Genomic DNA, 3,003 nt, shown 5'->3' with positions numbered 1-3,003 from the left:
TTGTGCAAATCATATCTAAGTGCCAGGCATAGGGTTTATTGAATCACCTTCACAATTGTCTATTATTCCAACTTCATGTCTTGAACTGCCCAAGGTGTGGTGAAGACTAAAACGAGTCTGTCACGGAAGACTGTATTGAGTGTGATGTCTGCTCCCAACAGTGGCATGAAGAATGCACAGTTTACGAAAGTCATGGTGCATTTTCTTGTTATTGGTGTTAGTGCGTACTCTTGCCAGATGATGCAGCTACGAGCAGTGTCATATATATGACATTTAAGGTTTGGGTTAAACGTTACTCAGCTGTATCTGATAAATGTTGTTCCTAAATAAATGAGCAATGGTTTGCTACTTGTTTGTTTTAACTTTCTCATCAACTAGAAATGACCGACTAAATACTAAGCGCATACTCCTTCGTGAGTTTCCCCTGCAAAGCAAATTAATGAAGTCGAATAGTCCGTAGGAAGAATTTTTGTAGTTTCATGACTTTAGGATGGCATGACTGTGATGAGCTAAGAGCGGCTGACAAAAAATAATTGTTTTATTTATAACCTTAATGTTGCAATTGAGAATGGCGTGTCTGGTTGAAGTTTCCACATTAACTGAGCAACGTTCAACGATGCGTTTTCCCTTTCAGAAGGCAGAAAACGGCCGAAATATTTTCTCTAACGTTTTTTCAGTATGGTCGAAGCTGTGCGAAAGACGGAAATTTTTGATAAATACGTAGGACAGTTCAAAAACAATCTAACTTCAGTGACTAATAAAAAAACACCGTGGCCGGCCAATTGAACTGTCTCCTCCTTCGCTTAAAGCCGGCCCTGACGACATAACTCCTGATGGCCGACGTGTTGCAGTAGAACTGAATAGCAAAATAGCTGCAACAGGTAGTGGCACAGTCCACAACGTCGTCATTGACATGCTCAAGTACAGCGAAACAAGTCCAACGTGGGTCCCGAGAGAATTCACACAACACAAGGAAACAAAGAGTGCTATGAACGTGAAGGTGAACCTTTTTCGAACGAGATTTTAACGTGTGATTAAACTTTCGTTCAAAATGGGGAACCCGACTCGAAAAGACAAGGAGTGAAATGGAAGCACACTAGTTCACCTGTCCGAAAGGAATTCAAACTCGAGCATCAGCGAGGAAAGTGATGCTGGCCATCATTTGGATGCCAAAGTAGTTGTATTTTGGTGAATATTTGGAAGATCAGCGTACAGGATGCAGCGCTGACCACTCACACATAGTGATGAGCAAAGTAAAGCCGAAAACGAGAGGAAAGGGTCGCCAATGTCAAAGAAAAGACGTGATACTATTACACAACAACGCTCGCCCAAACATAGCGCAGCTGATCCAAGAAACCACTGGAAGGGAAAAGAAACAGTAATGGGTTGGGAGACTCTGCGTCATTATCGCTACAGTCCAGATTTGACTTTCGTGAATTTTCATTTTCATATTGCTGATATTATGGAGAATGGAAGCTGTCTGCATTGTACTTGACTGGTAAGAAAAACTTCAAAAGTCAACCTCACTTGTAGAGCATTTATTGCTACCTGTTTGACCCGCTCAAGGACGCATCGCTTGGAAAGGATTCGGCGACAGCGAAGAAGTTAAAACAATTTCAGTTTTACTTACTTCATTCGCATTTATCGCCTTTCTCTTGCCCAGCAGTATTTCGCAAAGGACTGGCAAAAGCGGAAGTTGCAGCCGTATATAACGAGATCAATATACATTTGCCTTCTGAATATTACACCTGTAATGGGTCCAACCTAAGGCAGTTTAAAAAATCGCAGGTGACACTCGTGTAAAAGAAGAGTAACAGAAAGGATGTGCAAAATTACAGACATCGATTTTCTGCAGAATCCTAGAACGTATTCTAAATATGATTATAATAAATTTCCTAGACACCGAAAAGCTTACGTCCAGAAATCAGCACGGTTTTAGAAAGCTCGTGTGAAACGCAGCTTGCCCTTTTCGCACATTATATACTGCGAACCACGGATGAAGGGTCCCAAGCACATTGCACTCTCCTATATTTGAGAAAAGCCTTTGGCACGGTGCTCCACTGCACACTGTTAATCAAGGGCGTCGTATGAGCATACGGAGTCGGTTCCCAGATATGAGAGCGGCTTCAAGTCTACAACAGATACCAGTACGTTCTCGACGGCGAGCGTTGATCAGACACAAGGATATCGTCAGGAGTGTCCCAGGAAGTGTAACAGACAGCTGTTATGCTGTATAGACATAAATGAGGTGACAGGCTGAGTGAACAGCAGTCTGCGGCTGTTGATGATGCTGACGTGTACGGGAGAGTGTCGTCATTGAGTCACTGTAGGGGGGTACGATTAACGGGAAGCGCGGACAACTGAGAAACGCGTAGGAGTCAGTGAGGTACTGAGCCATGCCGGCGCCGGTGCCTTAGTTAGCTGCGCTACGTTTTTCGGTTGAGGACCCAGGATACGAAGAGCTTCATCGAGGTGGTCCCACATATTCTCGATTCCGGGAAGCCTGGTGGTCGGCGGAGTACAGCAAACTCATCCTGGTGCTTTTCACACTGCAAGCTGTGTCACAGATTTAGTTGTTCTGCTGGTAGATTCCGAGGGAAAAAAGACTCGACGTAGGTGTGGCAACGGTTCCGACCGATATTTCTGCTCATCCACTGTGCCTTCCAGAACGACGGGAGTGTCACGATAACGTTTGTGAGATCGTAACGATCCTTCCTCCTGTCCTAACCCTGCCGCCGACTGTTGCAGGGTGTTCACTTTCAGGTGAATCGCGCCCTACACGCCATCGTCTGTCTGTCACTTGGAAAGCCCGCAGGTCACCGTTCAGTGGACGCCCAGTCGCAGAACTGGCGTAAAAATTCCAGCCTTCGTCGAGGACGAACAGCAGTCAGCATAGGTGTGTGGACCAGGAGTCTGCTGTGGAGACCCACACATAGCATTTTTCGCTGAGTGGTCTTAGAGGAGACACTGTCGGTAGGCTCTTCGGTTCACGTGCATGGTCAG

This window comes from Schistocerca gregaria, unplaced genomic scaffold (assembly GCF_023897955.1).
Source record: "Schistocerca gregaria isolate iqSchGreg1 unplaced genomic scaffold, iqSchGreg1.2 ptg000386l, whole genome shotgun sequence".
NCBI classification, from domain to species: Eukaryota; Metazoa; Arthropoda; class Insecta; order Orthoptera; family Acrididae; genus Schistocerca; species Schistocerca gregaria.
The sequence above is the reverse complement of the archived record's forward strand: the minus strand, read 5'-3'. Positions refer to the sequence as shown.